The 24,121-nt window shown below is 36.9% G+C and overlaps 1 long non-coding RNA gene across 1 annotated transcript; it reads left to right on the top strand.

The window, feature by feature from the left end:
• Positions 1-11,737: 11,737 nt before the first annotated feature.
• Positions 11,738-24,121, top strand: LOC130466935 (uncharacterized). The gene is made up of 3 exons (XR_008927097.1): positions 11,738-11,814; positions 22,863-22,926; positions 23,943-24,121. It is a non-coding gene; the product is annotated as an uncharacterized lncRNA (long non-coding RNA).

The raw sequence follows: 24,121 nt of genomic DNA, 5'->3' as shown, positions 1-24,121 counted from the left end.
CAAGTAGGCATAGAGTTCAAGTCACTGAAACTATGAGATTCTTCTATTAGATAGTGAAGAAACATGGAGTTCAGGTCACTGAAACTATGCAATTCTTCTATTAGATAGTAAAGAAACCTACAACTTGCAGTCAAACTATTAGAAGTGACTTGTAAGGAAGCTATGAAGAAACCCAGATTCCCTAAAATGGTTAGAGGCCATATATAGACTCAAATGTTTTAAATGGTTAGAGGCCATAAAACATACTCAATGTTTTGATGACAAAATTGAAATTTTGTTGATTTGCAAGAATAGTTTCACACCTATTGGTTGCAAGTTTGTTTTAAGGATAAAAACCATCAAACATGGAATTGTGTTCACACACAAAGCTAGATTAGTTGAATGCCTGGCTTTATGATAAATCTTGAATTTTTGATTGACCTAATGTATATGTTTAACAAGTTTGAATGCCTAGCCTTGTTAATTATGCAATCTAATTTGTAATTATGATTAATTTGTTGAAAATTAGAATAATTTAGAATTAATTTGATTTTCATAATTAATTATAATTTAATTAGATACCTATGATTAAAAACCACCATAAAAATTGTAAATTTATGATAAATTTTAAATTTTTTATGACCTAGACTTGAATCCATGTTAATCCGAAATCAATTGAATAATAAATTTTCGATTTTTCGCCCTAAAATTATGAAATTAATATTATTTATTAATTTGTCATTAATTTTTAAATATAATTTTTTTAAATTTTATGCGATTCGCTCATATAACTTGCACGCACAAAGCAATGGACGCTACGTGTTACCCTTAAGGGGTGTTGTATAGTGCCACGAGTGCTACGCCCAGCGTTGATGCCTCGCGCAGCGAGCGATGGCTCGCAGGATCAAGCGCTGGCAAGCGCGCGCGGCAAGCGCTGGCGAGCGCGCGCATCGAGCAATTGCCCGCATAAAGCGAGCGCTGGCGAGCGCGCGCAGCGAGTGCTGGCGAGCGAGCGCAGCGAGCGATGGCTCGCGTGCATCGAGTGCTGGCGCGCGCAGCGAGCACCAGCTCGCGTGATGCCTTGCGAAGGAGAGCAGCAGCAGCGATGCGACGCAACGCATGGGCTGCGCGCACATGGCCAGCGATGGCTGTGTGCGTGTGGCCCATGGGCGTACGTTGCGTGGTGTTGTTGCGTTGCGATTAGATCGTTTTGAAATTTTAATTTGAAATTTTCAGTTTACGTAATTTTAATTAATTTTAAAATTAATAATTTAAATTATTTTCTTGGATTTTAATTTTGAATATTGTAATTATAATAAATTTTATTTATTCTAATTATTTTAATAAAATTAAAATCATGAATTAATTTAAATACGACTGAAATTAAATTAAATTTTTTGGATTCAATTATAAATTTATATGAGCTTTAAATTTTAATTAAATTTGTATGTTTCCGGTTAGACTAGAAATACATTTTTATGTTTAAAATTAGTAAAGCATATGAATTTATTGGTTTAAGTGGGAGCCCTTTTAGTCATAAACTCTTGATTAGGTCTACAAATCCTTAAGGTTAAAACAACTTGATTAGAATTAATAAGGACTGAATAATTGGTAGATTATTGGTGCCCTTGATTAATTGCTGCAAATGTTTACGTGATGCATAATGTGTTTTACTAACCAGCTATGTGGGCCATTCATGATAATGAATGGGTGAATGGTATATATTGTATATGTACTGTTTTGCAGGTTATGAAGTGACTAGTATGGCCCAAATAGGACAGAAAATATGGTCTGCGTACCATTAATTTGAATGTAATTGGTCTAAAGTACCAAAGTTGTTTTTCAATTCAAATATGGTCTGCGTACCATCAAATAGTTGTAATTAGTTTTGATTATAGCTTATCCTATTTGAAGAAAATGGTGCCTCCCACGGAGATTTTCAAGACGGACTTTGAAGTTAAAGCTTCAAGATGAAGTCGGGCCATACTAGATCACATTTATCTTATGCATGTTTTAAGTTATTTATTTGCCTTTAAATATGTCTTAAAATGCATAAGATCAAAAGCTTGATTATGTTGCATGATTAAGGATTTTAGTTCACTTAAAATCTAACCAACATAGTTAGAGCCTTAAGTTCCAAACTTAAAAATTGAGTTAAAAGGTGCCATGCCAAAATATACACTTGCTTGGATATCCTTTACATCAATCTAGTAATAGTTTTCGCTCAGCGAGGTGTTACTTATTGGTCCTAAAGGGGCAAGGTACACAAATAATTGTGAGTACATGTTAGTTTTGGTGAAACTCAACGATATAAGTAAGGAGTCCTTTTATGTCGTGGCAAAATCGATAGGTTTACCTAATAAGTTCTTAGACGTACCTATCAACCAAGAATAGTTTCTAGACTATTAGCAAAAGGCTTTTGCTTACCTAAGATATTTTAGGATTAAGTCGACAAACTGTGCTTAGTTCTTCAATGATTTTAGGGTCTTGGAATCATTTTATTCACACCTGCCGGAACACATAATTCGAATAAAATGCTAATGACTTGTTTAAATTGCATGATTTCTTTCATTTTCAAGTTATTATTCATGATAAATGTTTAGACTTTGCATGCTTCAATGTATGTTTTAATTATTGTTTATAATTAAATATCTTGCACTCCAATAAATCCTTTTAGAAAGGTAACAGTAAATTTCCTCGATTGGTAGTGAATCCAAGAACGATTCACGGAAATGAGAGAGAATGAGCGATTTAAAATGTACGTTTCTTTTAGCGACTTTTATGGTTGTTTTCGAGTATCAAAGTCGAATGGCGAACCGATTGGTGCTTGTGAATTCAAAATACAATGTAGTTTTGAGATCATAAAGCATTGAGTTTAAACGCTCAGCTTTACCAATGGTTAACAACCTAATATCTTTGTCCATTTAATTCTCGAATGAGTCTAGTTCCTAGACATTCGAATAGATCGATGCTTAGAGAACTTTAGAAGCTTCTGGTAAGATCATCTAGTTGAAACTTAATATTCAACATAAATTAAATGGTAAGAACCTTGTTGGGGTGACATTGGACATGTCTAACAAAGTATAAAAGTCAACACTAAAGAATTCAATTCTTAAGACTATAAGAAAGGGTACAAGAAATAGGAAAATGAGGGACATATGAAAGGAATTTACGATTCCGTTTCTACCTATAAGTTTATGTTTAAAGAGAAGTGACCTAGCAATCAAACTTCCTTGGTATCATATACCGCTTGAGGTTCTTACTTCGGTAATAACTCAAACAATGGAAGCTAGGATACACTAATGACCTACAAGTGGGAAATGAAGCATGGCAATGCTACATTAGTTGTAGGGTCATCTAGTTTGTTTTAAGTCCTTTCAAAGGCTGGAACTTAATGGCTATTTTGTTCCATAATCAACATACCTAAATTTCTGTTTTCAAACACAGAAAGACTCACATTCAAGAAAAACAAAAACAATGTTTGTTTGTTTATTTGAATGAAATGGTCAATTACAGGTTGAGTCAATATGCTTGATTAAAACAAACAACTCTTTAAAGAACTTTACTAGGTTCAAATCAACCCCTTGATTTGAGTTCCACTAATCTTTGGCATTGTTGCTTAGACCATATCAATAAGTTAAACTTCAAAAGCTCTATTTTGATGGACTTTTGAAAGTTCATTGATTTCTAGATCAATTTAAGACGACTAGTCTTACTTGTTGAAAGTAACAAAAGATATGAACTATTGTTAGAACGCCTAGACAATAGACTTCAAAGCTAAAGAAAGATTTTATGACTTTATTATTTCACATGGATTTCAGTGAATATAGGTTTATTTTCTCAAATGTGATATAAGTTGAATATGTTTGACTAGTTCAAAGATTCAGAAGTATAAAATCCACTTGGCAAGAAATCATAAAGATATAGGTTAGATCATGTTGATGATTACTTGAGACCAAATATGATCATCAATAATTGTGTGCTGTAATTTAACAATCTAGCTCCATAAGATATGGCATATCTACGTTGGAATGATCGAAGTCAATTAGTACTTGATTTGATCAATGATGAATCATAAAGACTTTTCCTATAATTTCTAAAACAAAATGCTCAACTACCACCAAACTAAACCAAATTCGTCAAAGCTATTGAAAAGTAATTTCAAAATAACCTTTCATAAAATATATCTAGAGAGTTGCAAAACTCAGTGGGAGCTTAGTGTTTGTCATTCGACAAACTAAGGCCCAAGTATAGATATATGTTTCATTATGATTTATTCAAATGAGACACAAGGGTATTGTTTCTACCATGAATTTTTGAGAACATAATGTTTGTTTGCTCGAAATAATGTCCTTTTGGAGATTCGTTTCCAAAATGACAAGTGGGAGAAAATAGACCTCGAAAGTCTTCGAGGCGAACAACAAACATAAACGGACATTCCGGAGGCTTTTCGAAGTGCTTCAGAAAATCTGAACTTATTCTTTAAGGACTTTAGAAGTGGCTTTAAAGAATAGACATCTCTTAGAAGACTTTACAAGTGCTTCAAGGAGAACAGAATATTCAAAGGACTTTCAAGTGGCTATTGATATTCTATTGTTTGATGTTCTATACCCAAGTAGGCATAGAGTTCAAGTCACTGAAACTATGAGATTCTTCTATTAGATAGTGAAGAAACATGGAGTTCAGGTCGCTGAAACTATGCAATTCTTCTATTAGATAGTAAAGAAACCTACAACTTGCAGTCAAACTATTAGAAGTGACTTGCAAGAAAGCTATGACGAAACCAAGATTCCCTAAAATGGTTAGAGGCCATATATAGACTCAAATGTTTTAAATGGTTAGAGGCCATAAAACATACTCAATGTTTTGATGACAAAATTGAAATTTTGTTGATTTGCAAGAATAGTTTCACACCTATTGGTTGCAAGTTTGTTTTAAGGATAAAAATCGTCAAACATGGAATTTTGTTCACACACAAAGCAACACAAAGCTAGATTAGTTGCTAAAGGTTACAAGCAAATTCACGACGTGGATTGTGTTAAAACCTCATGCATAATCGTAATGCTCAAGTCTATAATTCAAGCAATGATTGCATATTGGTACATATGGCAATTGGATGACAAAACGTATTCCTCAATCAAATGTTGGAATAAACTATGTACATGGCATGTCATAGGATTTGTGGATCCAAATAATGCTTGAAAAGGAAAGCTAGCTTATGAAATCTAAGTACAGATTTAAGCAAGCAATTGGGAATTAGAAATGTATTTTAGTGAAGCTATTAAGTATTATAGTTTCATAAAATATACATGATTCTTATAGATATATAAGAAGTTTAGTGGGAGTACATAAAAACTTAATTGGTCCTATGTGTATCACACACATATCTCTCTATTGTAAAATAACATTCAAATGCTAATGACTTAGATTTGAGATTATTCATCAATGATGGACCATGGCGAAACTTAGTACAAACTGGGTATTAAGATCTATTTACAAAGATCTTATGATATTGTTTTGGATTAAGTAATGGCATTTACTAAACCAAACACGAAATACTCCATTGGAGACATTCGACCCATATGAATAAATCTAAGTAAAGGATGTTTGAACTATGTATAAGCATTTACTAAGTTAAACATCAAAGAGTCTAAATGAGATTCTTAACCTATATTATATGTCAAAGAATTTAGCTGAATTTAGTATCTACTGAAACTAGATAAGCTAAAGTTACATGAATAGAATTCAATTGGGAAATATTCTGCAAAAGAATTTATCATGTATGATATAATATGAGGATCGCCAAAAACGTATCGTATGGCTTTAGGCATGACGAAAATATACCAGTCTCTATTGATCTAAGTAAAGATCAACTAGATTGATATCAAGAAAAACTTATGGTACTTAAAAAGGTACATAGGAATAGTTCTTGATTCAAGGAAATAAAGATATGCTAAATATTGATGCTACACGCATAAAACACTGGCAAAGGATCAAGCAAGATCCCCTTGGAGTTATCCATTGACAAGGACGAGCTAAAGAGCATCGTGTTTCGAAATGGCAACATGGATTGGAGACCATGAGTTGTTGCGTGGGAAATTAAATATTAATTTCTATGTTCTAAGATACAACTGGAAAGTCTTCCACATATCTGTGAACTGCTTGGATAAGTAAATCCAAACAAAGCATCACTAGCAACCTAAACAGTTGAAGTAAAAGTACTTATTGCCTAAGAAGCAATAAAACAGGGTTGTTTGTTTATGTTAAAGAGTTCTTCACTGAACTTGGGTAGATCATATGTCTTCTGACTTGATAGTTCTTCATTGCAAGATGCGTAGAACTACTCTTGTAGCTAGAAGGAATAGATCACAAAATAAACACACTCAAAAGATCTTATCATCATATCTCGAAGAACATTCGATGAAAAGATATTAAGATTAGCAAAGCATGATGACTAAACCTATGCAACAAGTGAGAAGCAACACTCACATTGTAGCACTGGAAATCAAGCATAGCTTTGAATTCCATGAAATGTTTTAAAGATGGGTTAGAGGCCCATGGTTGTAAAACGTTGGGGTTGAACATTTATCATATATGAAATGTATTATTCATATTCCATTTAATCTTGGTTTAGTATTAAATGATGAGTCCCTTCAATTTGACAATATATTCAAGATAGACTGTCAGGACCAGTCCTGTGACTAAGAAATGTCTATCAAGTGAACTTGAATGTCAAAGGTTGAAAATGGTCCCTAGTCGGAGTTTTCTATAAAATTGGACGCATAGAAAACGTTAGACGATTAGAATGCAAGATGACTAGTAGTTCTGTTTCTTGAACTATGTGGACATGGCAATATCATAATCATTTGCATAGATACTTACTTTGTGAAGACTAGTATCGGACAAGACCTATGAAACTTTACTGTAAGAGATGAAAATCTGTCATAAGTAAATTTCATTAAAATTATTAGACACTAAATCCTCAATACCTGAGTGATTTGAGATTACTTGTTTGAGAACTGGTTGCTTTGACGTTGACCAACCGTCGCACCGTAAAAGGAGGCTATAAAGGCAACGCTCAGGTAATCACCTATCAAACGAAGTCTAATCTCAAGATCGCAAGATTGGGATTGTCCTCCCATAAATCGGGATGAGATGCTTAAAAGTTGTACAAGGCCACTCGGAGAGCTAGAAACTGTGAAATGCATGGCCGTGCCCGGATGAATCATAGGCTATGATTATCTGTTTATTTGATCAGTTGAACTCTGAAACCGAGGAACACCTCTGGACATAATAAGGATGACAACTCTTACCTTATGTTCAAGAGCAAGCATCGAGCGACAAAGGAATTAGGAAATGCACACTTGTCCCTAAGGACAAGTGGGAGACTGAAGGAAATAATGCCCTTGGTCCAAGTATGCATTCAATGTTAAGTCTAATAAATGCGGTTCAGTATTAATTAACAAGTTAATAATTCAGTGAGATCAAGTGAGCTGAATGCCTAGCTAGAGGCCGCTTCAGTTCAAGTGGAATTAATGATATTAATCCACAGCTTACTCTTGACTGAACCCGTAGGGTCACACAAATAGTACGTAAACGGATCAAGTATTTAATGGCATTAAATACTCCATCTATGGATATTCGGAATCGACGGATCTTGGTTTCAGTGGGAGCTAAGATCGTCACAGGCAAGAAATGAATACTCCGGAAACGATGATATTGCCGGAAACGGAAATATGGATCGTATCGGAAATATAAATATTATCCAAGTCGTAGATGTTGCCGGAAACGGAAACATGGTACGTATCGGAAAATATTATCGGAAATGGAAATATTGCCGGAATCGGAAATATTGCCGGAAACGGAAATATTGTCAGAATCGGAAATATTATCGGAATCGGAAAATAATTCCGGAAACGGAAATATTAAATATTTTTTCGAAACGGAAATTGATTCCGGAATCGAAAATATTGAATATTGTTCGTATCGGAAATGAATTCCGGAATCGGGAAATTAATCGGAAGCGTATCGTACGAATTAGCATCAGACGAGGCCTGCCAGACGAAGGCCCAGCACGAAGCCGGGCCATCGCCCAGCACGCCAGCGCGCCAAAAACGCACCAGCCAAGGCTGCGCCAGGCCCACCGCAAGGCAGGCCCAGCGCGCGCCAAGGCTGCGGCAGCGTGTGGGCTTGCGGCAGTGGGCTGCGAGCTCGCGGGCTGCGCGCGCGCGCGTGGCACCCCTCGTGGGCTGCTGTGCGTGCGTGTGTGCTTGTGTGCTACTCGAATCCTAAAGCTACCGGGATTTGTCATATGATTAAATCTAATCCTAAAAGATTTAGTTTATTTAATTAGAGTCCTAGTAGGATTATAATTAAATAAATTAGTATCCTAATAGGATTCCAAATCCTTTTCCATAACTCTATAAATAGGTGCCTAGGGTCACATATTTACATAGAGCATTCAAGTATTCAAAGTGAGTTTTTGAGAGCAAAATTCAGTCATACAATTGCCTATAAAGTGCCGAAAATTCTAAGTACCTTAAGGGCGATTCTAGTTGGTCAATCTTAAGGCGGATCCGGACGTGCTGTGGACTATCTACGGAGGGACGACACTTGGAGTCCTAAAGACTTGTTCTTGTTCGGTTCGGGCGCAGCTAGGGAGGGCACGCAACAAAGAGTATGCATCTAAACAATGCTAAATGATTATGTGTAAATAATATGTTTTCCTGGCTTTATGGTTTTTCCGCATGATTTATGAATTGTCATATGTATCATAACCTAACAAACTCTTACCTTATGTTCAAGAGCAAGCATCGAGCGACAAAGGAATTAGGAAATGCACACTTGTCTCTAAGGACAAGTGGGAGACTGAAGGAAATAATGCCCTTGGTCCAAGTATGCATTCTATGTTAAGTCTAATAAGTGCGGTTCAGTATTAATTAACAAGTTAATAATTCAGTGAGATCAAGTGAGTTGAATGCCTAGCTAGAGGCCGCTTCAGTTCAAGTGGAATTAATGATATTAATCCACAGCTTACTCTTGACTGAACCAGTAGGGTCACACAAATAGTACGTAAACGGATCAAGTATTTAATGGCATTAAATACTCCATCTATGGATATTCGGAATCGACGGATCTTGGTTTCAGTGGGAGCTGAGATCGTCACAGGCAAGAAATGAATACTCCGGAAACGATGATATTGCCGGAAACGGAAATATGGATCGTATCGGAAATATAAATATTATCCAAGTCGTAGATGTTGCCGGAAACGGAAACATGGTACGTATCGGAAAATATTATCGGAAATGGAAATATTGCCGGAATTGGAAATATTGCCGGAAACGGAAATATTGTCAGAATCGGAAATATTATCGGAATCGGAAAATAATTCCGGAAACGGAAATATTAAACGTTTGTTCGAAACGGAAATTGATTCCGGAATCGGAAATATTAAATATTGTTCGTATCGGAAATGAATTCCGGAATCGGGAATTTAATCGGAAGCGTATCGTACGAATTAGCATCGGACGAGGCCCGCTAGACGAAGGCCCAGCACGAAGCCAGGCCATCGCCCAACGAGCCAACACGCACCATCGCGTGCCAAGCCTCGACCAGGCCCAGCGCAAGGCCAGGCCCAGCCAAGGCCTGGGGCGCGCGCGCGAGAGCACAACAGCAGTGGGCCGAGCGCTGTGCGCCTAGCGTGGGCCGCAAGGCTTGCGCGGGTGTACGGTGCTCGTGCAATGCTTGTGCGGGAATCCTAAAGCAATCGGGATTCGAAATATGATTAAATCCTAAAACTATTAGATAATGATTATTTAATTAGAGTCCTAGTAGGGTTATAATTAAATAAATTAGTATCCTAATAGGATTCCAAATCCTTTTCCATAACTCTATAAATAGGTGCCTAGGGTCACATATTTATACAGATTATTCAAGTATTCAAAGTGAGTTTTTGAGAGCAAAATTCAGTCATACATTTGCCTATAATGTGCCGAAAATAATAGTACCTTAAGGGCGATTCTAGTTGGTCAATCTTAAGGCGGATCCGGACGTGCTGTGGACTATCTACGGAGGGACGACACTTGGAGTCCTAAAGACTTGTTCTTGTTCGGTTCGGGCGCAGCTAGGGAAGGCACGCAACAAAGAGTATGCATCTAACCTATGCTAAATGATTATGTGTAAATAATATGTTTTCCTGGCTTTATGGTTTTTCCGCATGATTTATGAATTGTCATATGTATCATAACCTAACAATGGCGCATGACAAATGAACACCCAAGGGTTAAAATCTAAAGTGTCAACCAACGAAAGTTATGGTCCAATTAGCCTAAGTCTGAAAGTCGCTTGGTCAAGTATTATAGGCTTACGCCACGTCATTATTTTAGTCTAGGCCACCTCCTTATATTCATACACGGGTTATAATCAGAAAAATTAATGAAAGTTCGAGTCTAAATCACAACTTCCAATTAAATCCCTGAAACTTGATTCTGAAAAGAAGAAAAAAAATTATTTTCGATGTAATTCTTTCGTTAAATTTCAATAAAGTAAAAACAACATTTTGAATCTACGCTATTTGCACTTTTTAAGAAACGACTAAAAACGCTTGCAAAGTAAGACAATTTAAAGGTCCACCCTAGGCCTACTAAAATTAAAGGTCCACTATAGGCCTACCAAACGAGGCTCACTCAGTCTCGCCTCGTGACTCAAAGACCACAACCATCTACCTTTTAGCCCAAATAAAAAGGGGGAGAAATCCCAAGCAAAAAAGAAAAAAGAGAAAGAGAAAAGGGAGAGCGAAAAGAGCGAGCCATGAAATACTTAGCCCGTACCTCCCAAAGTGCGAAATTTACCCAAGTAAACGAAGGAAAAGAATTGAGTCAACCAATCCAAATCGTACCACAAAAACTACATAAAGTTCTACGATCTTCTACCCTTTCCAATCCTCATGCTTGACTAATACCTATGCAAATTATCCTATCTCATTCAACCCATCTTTCATGTAATCCCCCGTAATTTTATAAATCTTATTAATACATTTTAACGTATAGTTAATTATATTTAAATAGAATTTACGAATTTTAGAAATAAAAATGTAATTAACGAATATTTATTTTTATACGTTTTAAATATTTCAACGATTTATGAAATTAAAATAATTTTAGAATTTCATGTTGAAAATAAATCGAATTACGAAACCGATTGAATTTATAGAACGTTCCTAATCGATTTTGGAATGAAATCCTAAAACTAAGTTCCTAATTCTAGCCCACTTTGGTAAAGCCCATTATGATAAACCTAAACCCCCATAATCTCATCTCACGTGAAACCAAAGAAACAACAAAAGAAAAATCTCTCTCCTTCATCCTTCACCCTTCACGTGAACCCTCAAACCCTCAAACCTTGCAGCCGCCAGCCACCAGCCACCGCACACCGCCTGCACCACCCTCGCCGTCGGCGTCTCCTCCTTCGTCCGGTAAACCTCCCTCCTCTCTTATCTCTTTCGTTCTCCTCCGTTCTCCTTCTCCTCTCACGTTTTCCTTTTCGTGATTGGTTTTCCTTTCGTTCCTCTCCTCCTTAATGCTCGTGGTTTTGTGCAGCAACCACCACCCACCTGCGAAACTGACCGCGACGGCCACCGTCCTGTGTCGTTGCCGACCAACCAGCACCAACTTCGCAATCCTTCCACACGCAAACAGTCCTCCCTTTGGCTTGCTCCTTGCTCACGGCACCACCACCAATGACCCGAGCAACCCTCGCTGCCACCATCGACAGCCGCCACCGCCGCTGCCGCGCCATCTCCGACCGCCGTCCAACCACTCTTCATTCTTTCTTTTGGTTAATTCTTAACCCTTAAATTAATTAATGTTTTAATTACGTTTTAATGATTTAATTATGTTTCTTGAATTTAAATTATAAGTTTTATGATTTGATTATGAATTTCAAGAATTATATGTTTGCATAATTAGATTATTAATTTCAGATTATATAAATGCATTGAACTATTAATTTTTAATTATTTAAAGAATGAATTTTAAGGTTTTTAATGATTTAAATCATGGTAGGATGTTTAGGAATTATTAAATTTATTGTTTTTATGATTTCAAACATGTTAATTATGTTTTGGAGTAGTTTGAAAGTAGTTATATTGCTGGAAATTTAAAGTATGATGCTTTGAAGAGTTTTCAACGAATTTCAATAATTAATATAATAATTATGATGCTAGGAAATCAAATATGCAAGTTTCGATATTGGAAAATGTTCTAATTATGTTTAGGAAGGGTTTGAATTGTTAGGTTATGATACATATGATATTACATAAATCATGCGGAAACAACCATTAACCCAGGATTACATATTATTTACACATAATCATTTAGCATAGATTAGATGCATACTCTTTGTTGCGTGCCTTCCCTAGCTGCGCCCGAACCGAACAAGAACAAGTCTTTAGGACTCCAAGTGTCGTCTCTCCGTAGATAGTCCACAGCACGTCCGGATCCGCCTTAAGATTGACCAACTAGAATCGCCCTTAAGGTACTATTATTTTCGGCACTTTATAGGCAAATGTGTGACTGAATTTTTCTCTCAAAAACTCACTTTGAATACTTTGAAACTTGTGTTATAAATTGTGAGCCCTAGCCTCATATTTATAGCGGTATGGAAAGGGAATCGAAATCCTATTCAGATACAAATTAATCAAACCTAGAATCCTACAAGAACTCTAATTTAATTAATTTATCAAATAGAATTAGGAATTTAATCATTAACCGAACTCTGCATGTTTTAGGAAACGTGCACGAACACAAACACTTGCACACACACGCACGGCAGCCACGATGGGCCCCATGCGTGCGCGCGAGTAGCAGCCCACTCAGCGCCCGCGCGCGCTGCGCGTGCTGTGCGCGCTGTGCGCGCTGCGCGCTGCGCGCACCCTGCAGGGCCTGGCCTTGCGCTGGGCCTGGCGTGGCTGTTTGTGCGGCGCGCTTGGCTTGCTGGGCGATGGCCTGGCTTCGTGCTGGGCCTCGTCCGGCAGGCCTCGTCCGATGCTTATTCGTACGATACGCTTCCGATTAAATTTCCGATTCCGGAATTCATTTCCGATACGAACAATATTTAACATTTCCGATTCCGGAATTAATTTCCGTTTCGAACAAATATTTAATATTTCCGTTTCCGGAATTATTTTCCGATTCCGGTAATATTTCCGATTCTGACAATATTTCCGTTTCCGGCAATATTTCCGATTCTGGTAATATTTCCATTTCCGATAATATTTTCCGATACGTACCATGTTTCCGTTTCCGGCAACATCTACGACTTGGATAATATTTATATTTCCGATACGATCCATATTTCCGTTTCCGGCAATATCATCGTTTCCGGAGTATTCATTTCTTGCCTGTGACGATCTTAGCTCCCACTGAAACCAAGATCCGTCGGTTCCGAATATTCATAGATGGAGTATTTAATGCCATTAAATACTTGATCCGTTTACGTACTATTTGTGTGACCCTACGGGTTCAGTCAAGAGTAAGCTGTGGATTAATATCATTAATTCCACTTGAACTGAAGCGGCCTCTAGCTAGGCATTCAGCTCACTTGATCTCACTGAATTATTAACTTGTTAATTAATACTGAACCGCATTTATTAGACTTAACATAGAATGCATACTTGGACCAAGGGCATTATTTCCTTCAGTCTCCCACTTGTCCTTAGGGACAAGTGTGCATTTCCTAATTCCTTTGTCACTCGATGCTTGCTCTTGAACATAAGGTAAGAGTTGTCATCCTTATTATGTCCAGAGGTGTTCCTCGGTTTCAGAGTTCAACTGATCAAATAAACAGATAATCATAGCCTATGATTCATCCGAGCACGGCCATGCATTTCACAGTTTCTAGCTCTCCGAGTGGCCTTGTACAACTTTTAAGCATCTCATCCCGATTTATGGGAGGACAATCCCAATCTTGCGATCTTGAGATTAGACTTCGTTTGATAGGTGATTACCTGAGCGTTGCCTTTATAGCCTCCTTTTACGGTGCGACGGTTGGTCAACGTCAAAGCAACCAGTTCTCAAACAAGTAATCTCAAATCACTCAGGTATTGAGGATTTAGTGTCTAATAATTTAATGAAATTTACTTATGACAGACTTTCATCTCTTACAGTAAAGTTTCATAGGTCTCGTCCGATACTAGTCTTCCCAAAGTAAGTATCTATGCAAATGATTATGACACTGCCATGTCCACATAGTTCAAGAAACAGAACTACTAGTCATCTTGCATTCTAATCGTCTAACGTTTTCTATGCGTCCAATTTTATAGAAAACTCCGACCAGGGACCATTTTCAACCTTTGACATTCAAGTTCACTTGATAGACATTTCTTAGTCACAGGACTGGTCCTGACAGTCTATCTTGAATATATCGTCAAATTTGAAGGGACTCATCATTTAATACTAAACCAAGATTAAATGGAATATGAAAATACATTTCATATATGATAAATGTTCAACCCCAATGTTTTACAACCATGGGCCTCAAACCCATCTTCTAAAACAGTTCATGGAATTTCAAAGCTATGCTTGATTTCCAGTGCTACAATGTAAGTGTTGCTTCTCACTTGTTGCATAGGTTTAGTTATCATGCTTTGCCAATCTTAATATCCTTTTCATCGAATGTTCTTCGAGATAGATGATAAGATCTTTTGAGTATGTTTATTTTGTGATCTAGTCTTTCTCGCTACAATGGTGGTTCTACGCATTTCTCAATGAAGAACCATCAAGTTAGCAGACCTTTTTCTTGCTTCAAGAGTGGTTCTACGCATTTTTCAATGAAGAACCATCAAGCCAGCAGATAGGTGATCTTCCCAAGTTCAGTGAAGAACTCTTTAAACAACCCTGTTTTATTGCTTCTTAGGCAATAATTACTTTTACTTTTAGGTTGCTAGTGATGCTTTGTTTGGATTTGCTTATCCAAGCAGTTCACAGATATGTGGAAGACTTTCCAGCTGTATCTTAGAACATAGAAATTATTATTTTAATTTCCCACGCAACAACTCATGGTCTCCAATCCATGTTGCCATTTCAAAACACGATGCTCTATAGCTCGTCCTTGCCAATGGTTAACTCCAAAGGGTCTTGCTTGATCCTTTGCCAGTGTTTATGCGTGTAGCATCAATATTTAGCATATCTTTATTTCCTTGAATCAAGAACTATTCCTATGTACCTTTTCAAGTACCATAAGTATTCTTGATCTCAATCTAGTTGATCTTCACTTAGATCAATAGAGATTGGTATATGTTCGTCATGCCTAAAGTCATACGATACGTTTTTGGCGATCCTCATATTATATCATACATGATAAATTCTTTTGCAGAATAATTCCCAATTGAATTCTATTCATGTAACTTTAGCTTATCTAGTTTCGGCTAAATTCTTTGTCATATAATATAGGTTATGAATCTCATTTAGACTCTTTGATGTTTAACTTAGTAAATGCTTATACATAGTTCAAACATCCTTTACTTAGATTTATTCACATGGGTCGAATATCTCCAATGGAGACTTTCGTGTTTGATTTAGTAAATGCCATTACTTAATCTAAAACAATATTATAAGATCTTTGTAAATAGATCTTAATACCCAGTATGTACTAAGTTTCGCCATGGTCCATTATTGATGAATAATTTCAAATCTAAGTTATTAGCATTTGAATGTTATTTCACAATAGAGAGATATGTGTGTGATACACATAGGACCAAATAAGTTTTTATGTACTCCCGCTAAACTTCTTATACATCTATAAGAATCATGTATATTTTATGAAACTAAAATGCTTATTAGCTTCACTTAAAATACAGTTCCAATTCCCAATTGCTTGCTTAAATCTGTACGTAGATTTTATAAGCTAGCTTTCCTTTTCAAGCATTTATTTGGATCCACAAATTCTATGACATACCATGTACATATTATATTCCATCATTTGATTGAGGAATACGTTTTGTCATCCAATTGCCATATGTACCAATATGCAATCATTGCTTGAATTATAGACTTAAGCATTACGATTTTGCATGAGGTTTCAACACAATCCATGCCATGAATTTGCTTGTAACCTTTAGCAACTAATCTAGGTTTGTGTGTGAACACAATTCCATGTTTGATGGTTTTTATCCTTAAAACAAACTTGCAACTAATAGGTGTGAAACTATTCTTGCAAATCAACAAAATTTCAATTTTGTCATCAAAACATTGAGTATGTTTTATGGCCTCTAACCATTTAAAACATTTGAGTCTATATATGGCCTCTAACCATTTTAGGGAATCTGGGTTTCGTCATAGCTTTCTTACAAGTCACAAACTCATTAATCTACATGATAATAGTTTGACTGCAAGTTGTAGGTTTCTTCACTATCTAATGGAAGAATCTCATAGTTCCAGTGACTTGAACTCTATGCCTACTAGGGTATAGAACATCAAACAATAGAATATCAATAGCCACTTGAAAGTCCTTTGAATATTCTGTTCTCCTTGAAGCACTTGTAAAGTCTTCTAAGAGATGTCTATTCTTTAAAGCCACTTCTAAAGTCCTTAAAGAATAAGTTTGGATTTTCTGAAGCACTTCGAAAAGCCTCCGGAATGTCCGTTTATGTTTGTTGTTCGCCTCGAAAACTTTCGAGGTCTATTTTCTCCCACTTGTCATTTTGGAAACGAATCTCCAAAAGGACATTATTCCGAGCAAACAAACATTATGTTCTCAAAAATTCGTGGTAGAAACAATACCCTTGTGTCTCATTAGAATAAATCACAATGAAACATATATCTAGACTTGGGCCTTAGTTTGTCGAATGACAAACACTAAGCTCCCACTGAGTTTTGCAACTCTCTAGATATTTTATGAAAAGTTATTCTGAAATTACTTTTCAAAAGCTTTGACGAATTTGGTTTAGTTTGGTGGTAGTTGAGCATTTTGTTTTAGAAATTATAGGAAAAGTCTTTATGATTCATCATTGATCGAATCAAGTACTAATCGACTTCGATCATTCCAACTTAGATACGCCATATCTTATGGACCTAGATTGTGAAATTACAACACACAATCATTGATGATCATATTTGGTCTCAAGTAATCATCAACATGATCTAACCTAGATCTTTATGATTTCTTGCGAAGTGGTTTTTATACTTCTGAATCTTTGAACTAGCCAAACAGATTCAACTTATATCACATTTGAGTAAATAAACCTATATTCACTCAAATCTGTGTGAAATAATAAAGTCATAAAACCTTTCTTTAGCTTTGAACTCTATTATCTAGGCGTTCTAACAATAGTTCATATTCTTTGTTACTTTCAACAAGTAAGACTAGCTTGTCTTAATTTGATCTAGAAATCAACCAACTTTCAAAAGGTCCATCAAAATAGAGCTTATGAATGTTAACTTGTTGATATGGTCTAAGCAACAATGCCAAAGATTAATGGAACTCAAATCAAGGGTTTGATTTGAACCTAGTAAAGTTCTTTAAAGAGTTGTTTGTTTTAATCAAGCATATTGACTCAACCTGTAATTGACCATTTCATTCAAATAAACAAACAAACAAGCATTGTTTTTGTTCTTCTGAATGTGAGTCTTTCTGTCTTTGAAGCAGAAATTTAGGTATGCTGATTATGGAACAAAATAGCCAATTAGTTCCAGCCTTTGAAAGGACTTAAAACAAACTAGATGACCCTACAACTAATGTAGCATTGCCATGCTTCATTTCCCACTTGTAGGTCATTAGTGTATCCTAGCTTCCATTGTTTGAGTTATTATCGAAGTAAGAACCTCAAGCGGTATATGATACCAAGGAAGTTTGATTGCTAGGTCACTTCTCTTTAAACATAAACTTATAGGTAGAAACGAAATCGTAAATTCCTTTCATTTGTTCCTCGTTTTCCTATTTCTTGTACCTTTTCTTATAGTCTTAAGAAATGAATTCTTTAGTGTTGACTTTTATACTTTGTTAGACATGTCCAATGTCACCAACAAGGTTCTTTACCATTTTAATTTATGTTGAATATTTTGTTTCAACTAGATGATCTTACCAGAAGCTTCTAAAGTTCTCTAAGCATCGATCTATTCGAATGTCTAGGGACTAGACTCATTCGAGAATTAAATGGACAAAGATATTAGGTTGTTAACCATTGGTAAAGCTGAGTGTATTAAACTCAATGCTTTATGATCTCAAAACTACAGTGTATTTTGAATTCACAAGCACCAATTGGTTTGCCATTCGATTTTGACGTTCGAAAACAACCATAAAAGTCGCTATAAGAAACGTACATTTTAAATTGCTCACTTTCTCTCATTTCCGTGAATCGTTCTTGGATTCACTACCAATCGAGGAAATTTACTGTTACCTTTCTAAAAGGATTTATTGCAGTGCAAGATATTTAATTATAAACAATAATTAAAACATACATTGAAGCATGCAAAGTTTAAACATTTATCATGAATAATAACTTGAAATTAAAGCAACCATGCAATTCAAACAAGTTATTAGCATTTTATTCGAATTATGTGTTCCGGCAGGTGTGAATAAAATGATTCCAAAATCCTAAAATCATTGAAGAACTAAGCACAGTTTGTCGACTTAATCCTAGAATATCTTAGGTAAGCAAAAGCCTTTTGCTAATAGTCTAGAAACTATTCTTGGTTGATAGGTACGTCTAAGAACTTATTAGGTAAACCTATCGAATTTGCCACGACATAAAAGGACTCCTTACTTATATCGTTGAGTTTCACCAAAACTAACGTGTACTCACAATTATTTGTGTACCTTGCCCCTTTAGGACCAATAAGTAACACCTCGCTGAGCGAAAACTATTACTAGATTGATGTAAAGGATATCCAAGCAAGTGTATATTTTGGCATGGCACCTTTTAACTCAATTTTTAAGTTTGGAACTTAAGGCTCTTACTATGTTGGTTAGATTTTAAGTGAACTAAAATCCTTAATCATGCAACATAATCAAGCTTTTGATCTCATGCATTTTAAGACATATTTAAAACAATAAATAACTTAAAACATGCATAAGATATTTGTGATCTAGTATGGCCCGACTTCATCTTGAAGCTTTGACTTCAAAGTCCGTCTTGAAAATCTCCGTGGGAGGCACCATTTTCTTCAAATAGGATAAGCTATAACTAATTACAACTATTTGATGGTTCGCAGACCATATTTGAATTGAAAAATAACTTTGGTACTTTAGACCAATTACATTCAAATTAATGGTACGCAGACCATATTTTCTATCCTATTTGGGCCATACTAGTCACTTCATAACCTGCAAAACAGTACATATACAATATATACCATTCACCCATTCATTATCATGAATGGCCCACATAGCTGGTTAGTAAAACACATTATGCATCACGTAAACATTTGCAGCAATTAATCAAGGGCACCAATAATCTACCAATTATTCAGTCCTTATTAATTCTAATCAAGTTGTTTTAACCTTAAGGATTTGTAGACCTAATCAAGAGTTTATGACTAAAAAGCGCTCCCACTTAAACCAATAAATTCATATGCTTTACCAATTTTAAACATAAAAATGTATTTCTAGTCTAACCGGAAACATACAAATTTAATTAAAATTTAAAGCTCATATAAATTTATAATTGAATCCAAAAAGTTTAATTTAATTTCAGTCGCATTTAAATTAATTCATGATTTTAATTTTAGTAAAATAATTAGAATAAATAACATTTATTATAATTATAATATTCAAAATTAAAATCCAAGAAAATAATTTAAATTATTAATTTTAAAAATAATTAAAATTACGTGAACTGAAATTTTCAAATTAAACATTCAAAACGATCTAATCGTAACGCAAACACCCTACGCGCAGCACGCCCATGGGCCGCACGCACACAGCCATCGCTGGCCATGCGCGCGCAGCCCATGCGCTCGTCGCATAGCTGCTGCATCCCTATCGCAAGCCTCCGCACGCATTGGTGCTCGCTGCGCTCGCCAGCGCTCATCGCACGCGGGCTATCGCTCGCAGTGCGCGCGCGACATCGCTCGCTGGGCGCGCGACATCGCTCGCTGGGCGCGCGACATCGCTCGCTGGGCGCGCGACATCGCTCGCTGGGCGCGCGACATCGCTCGCTGGGCGCGCGACATCGCTCGCTGGGCGCGCGAGCCATCGCTCGCTGGGCGCGCGACATCGCTCGCTGGGCGCGCGAGCCATCGCTCGCTGGGCGCGCGACATCGCTCGCTGGGCGGGCGACATCGCTCGCTGGGCGCGCGACATCGCTCGCTGGGCGGGCGACATCGCTCGCTGTGCGGGCGACATCGCTCGCTGTGCGCGCGAGCAATGCTAGGCGCAGCGCTCGTGGCACGCGAGCTTGCGCTCGCTGCGCGCGAGGCTGCGCGCTCTTGTGCGAGGCAGCGCGCGTTGTGGCGCAGCTCGCTTGCTGCCCACACGCGACTGCCTTGGCTCGCCCTACGCCCATGCCCATTCGTCCATTAGTCGTGGCACACGACACAAGGCAGGGCTGCTGCCTTGTGCTCGTGCACTACGCCCTTGCTCATTGCATTCGTGCCGCACGGGCGACGAGCTCCCTTGCTCGTCGTCGCATGCCCGCATTATACAACACCCCTTAAGGGTAACACGAAGCGTCCATTGCTTCGTGCGTGCAAGTTATATGAACGAATCGCATAAAAATTTAAAATTTATATTTAAAATTAATGACAAATTAATAAATAATATTAATTTCATAATTTTAGGGCGAAAAATCGAAAATTTATTATCCAATTGATTTCCGATTGTTATGGATTCAAGTCTAGGTCATAAAAATTTAAAATTTATCGTAAATTTACAATTTTTATGGTGGTTTTTAATCATAGGTTTCTAATTAAATTACAATTAATTATGAAAATCAAATTAATTCTAAATTATTCTAATTTTCAACAAATTAATCATAATTACAAATTAGATTGCATAATTAACAAGACTAGGCATTCAAACTTGTTAAACATATGCAGTAGGTCAATCAAAAATTCAAGATTTATCAACAAGAATCGCAAATATTTAATTTAACATCTTAAATTTACGAAATTTTGCATTCGAAAAACTAAAACCTTCGAAAAGTCATAGTTAGGCTTCGAATTTGAGAATTCTGGGTTCGGCAGAAAAATGCTATTTTTGTCAAAATTTTAGAATGCCTTTTACATGCGGAATTGACACAAAAATCACTCAATTCGGATGAGTAACGAAGAAACTGCCGAAAAACTGCGTACGTATAATTAAATAAACGCAATTTGCAATTAATTAACAATTACGAAAATTAACAATTACGAAAATTAATCACCCCTTTTAATTCTTGCAAATTTGTAATATTTAACCATGTTCATGCAATTTAGATTATGAAAATAATAAGGGGCTCGTGATACCACTGTTAGGTTATGATACATATGATATTACATAAATCATGCGGAAACAACCATTAACCCAGGATTACATATTATTTACACATAATCATTTAGCATAGATTAGATGCATACTCTTTGTTGCGTGCCTTCCCTAGCTGCGCCCGAACCGAACAAGAACAAGTCTTTAGGACTCCAAGTGTCGTCCCTCCGTAGATAGTCCACAGCACGTCCGGATCCGCCTTAAGATTGACCAACTAGAATCGCCCTTAAGGTACTATTATTTTCGGCACTTTATAGGCAAATGTGTGACTGAATTTTTCTCTCAAAAACTCACTTTGAATACTTTGAAACTTGTGTTATAAATTGTGAGCCCTAGCCTCATATTTATAGCGGTATGGAAAGGGAATCGAAATCCTATTCAGATACAAATTAATCAAACCTAGAATCCTACAAGAACTCTAATTTAATTAATTTATCAAATAGAATTAGGAATTTAATCATTAACCGAACTCTGCATGTTTTAGGAAACGTGCACGAACACAAACACTTGCACACACACGCACGGCAGCCACGATGGGCCCCATGCGTGCGCGCGAGCAGCAGCCCACTCAGCGCCCGCGCGCTGTGCGCGCTGCGCGCTGCGCGCACCCTGCTGGGCCTGGCGTGGCTGTTTGTGCGGCGCGCTTGGCTTGCTGGGCGATGGCCTGGCTTCGTGCTGGGCCTCGTCCGGCAGGCCTCGTCCGATGCTTATTCGTACGATACGCTTCCGATTAAATTTCCGATTCCGGAATTCATTTCCGATACGAACAATATTTAACATTTCCGATTCCGGAATTAATTTCCGTTTCGAACAAATATTTAATATTTCCGTTTCCGGAATTATTTTCCGATTCCGGTAATATTTCCGATTCTGACAATATTTCCGTTTCCGGCAATATTTCCGATTCTGGTAATATTTCCATTTCCGATAATATTTTCCGATACGTACCATGTTTCCGTTTCCGGCAACATCTACGACTTGGATAATATTTATATTTCCGATACGATCCATATTTCCGTTTCCGGCAATATCATCGTTTCCGGAGTATTCATTTCTTGCCTGTGACGATCTTAGCTCCCACTGAAACCAAGATCCGTCGGTTCCGAATATTCATAGATGGAGTATTTAATGCCATTAAATACTTGATCCGTTTACGTACTATTTGTGTGACCCTACGGGTTCAGTCAAGAGTAAGCTGTGGATTAATATCATTAATTCCACTTGAACTGAAGCGGCCTCTAGCTAGGCATTCAGCTCACTTGATCTCACTGAATTATTAACTTGTTAATTAATACTGAACCGCATTTATTAGACTTAACATAGAATGCATACTTGGACCAAGGGCATTATTTCCTTCATGAAGCTCCCTAATGTTGCTGAAAATTCAATATGAATTGATATGAGTCTATATTGGTTGTTATTAGGTGGAGAATTCTCCGTAGGCGACTTTTGAATTATTAAAGTGGTCTTGCAGTTTGTTTACACAAGGTACGTACATACCTGTGTGCTTGGAATGCGTGCTATTTGTTGAAACCATGTTGAAATTGTTGATAAACTTGGTTATGTTGATATTATTGTTGAACTTGGTGATGTTGCTATTATTGACGAACTTGGTTATGTTGAAATTGCATGTTTAATACTGTTGGACGGACATATTGAACTTATATTGCATTATGAGAATTGTAACATGTTAGTATAGATGATTGATACAAACATGTTGGTTGGGAACACTAGATTATTCTATATGTTGGTTTGGATCGATTGATTATTGTTCCCTTTTTAGCTTTTCACTACTTTATGAGGGCGGTGGACCTTGTTTAGTAAATTGAAACTTTATACCCATATACAGGGTTAATCATGGTTAAAGGAAAGGTTGGGTAAATTGGAATGAGTCTTGATTGATGCCTTTATGATCACTTACTTAATTCCAAGATAAAAACAGTTGTGAACGAATGTGGATTGTATGCCTTATGTGATTGTTGAGTCATAACAGAGTCTCAATTTGTAAATCATGTAAAGTGAAACTGAGTAGCAATAGCTTTAGACTGTGCACGTCTAAAGTGACGGACAAACAGGAGTTGGGGTTCATGGTGGTAGCCCATGGCCTTTTCTGGGACCGGATTGATCACCGTGTCCTATTTTTATTTAAACGTTCCTCGATATCGCAGGTCACTGAGGTTACGGAGTCGCGCCCGTACCTCGTCTTCCTTAGTGAAGACTTCTGGATGGTCAACTCGGTCCATTGTCTATTTCAACTAAAATAATACTATGGTTATTAAGCCTAGCTTAGTCTAGTCAAGTATAATCGTCAAATTATTATGTTTTGTCTGTCCTTACTTATATTTATTAGTATCATGTTAGGGTTGTTGGTTTGATAGTATCATGCTAGGATTGTTGTTGTTTTAGTATGTAGTACTCAGCTTTGCTGATTACGTGCTTTGTTTGTGTGTGTTGATCATGGCTATGCCTTATTGATCCTGTGATGACCCATCTTTGGTGAGCAGTCTCTAAGGATCAATAAGCGTTGCCCATCTACAGGTTTGAAGATGATGCATCATTGGGATCGGGATTAGAGAGCTTGTAGTTCTATTCGTTTAATTAAGTGATTTAATTTGTTAACTTGGATTTGAAATTTGTCGTACTATTCGTGTTTCCTTAATTCAGTTAATTGGTTTGGACCTAA

The sequence above is a fragment of the Spinacia oleracea genome, chromosome 2 (assembly GCF_020520425.1).
Source record: "Spinacia oleracea cultivar Varoflay chromosome 2, BTI_SOV_V1, whole genome shotgun sequence".
In the NCBI taxonomy this organism is placed as follows: domain Eukaryota; kingdom Viridiplantae; phylum Streptophyta; class Magnoliopsida; order Caryophyllales; family Amaranthaceae; genus Spinacia; species Spinacia oleracea.
Note: the sequence above shows the minus strand (reverse complement) of the source record. Positions and strands in the feature narration are given on the sequence as shown.